Source organism: Eurypyga helias, unplaced genomic scaffold (assembly GCF_000690775.1).
Source record: "Eurypyga helias isolate BGI_N326 unplaced genomic scaffold, ASM69077v1 scaffold21744, whole genome shotgun sequence".
Lineage (NCBI taxonomy): Eukaryota > Metazoa > Chordata > Aves > Eurypygiformes > Eurypygidae > Eurypyga > Eurypyga helias.
In genome coordinates, this window is record NW_010247183.1 from 8,114 (window position 1) to 8,348 (window position 235).

A 235-nucleotide genomic window follows, 5' to 3' on the forward strand; every position below is an offset into this window, starting at 1 on the left:
CCGTGCCCCTGGTCAACACTCAGCCCCTCCACGTGCTGGCACGACAGGGCAAAGCGACCGCCCTGCCCGCTCCGTCCTTCCCCTGGGATTCAAAACCCATCGCTTCCTCTCCACCTGCGGCATCCTGCCTGCTGCAGGCTGGTGGGCAGGGAGCCAGGCACGGATCAGTTGCCGGGAAAGTCACACATCCGAACGGGTACTGGGGTTTTCGCGTGTGTGGGTGTTGGCTTTCCCC

General features: G+C 64.7%; 1 protein-coding gene across 1 annotated transcript in view; it reads right to left on the reverse strand.

Moving 5' to 3' along the window:
* LOC104508904 (sushi, nidogen and EGF-like domain-containing protein 1) overlaps positions 1-235 on the reverse strand; it is a gene marked incomplete at both ends in the record, with an annotated part of 12,734 nt that overhangs the window by 8,071 nt on the left and 4,428 nt on the right.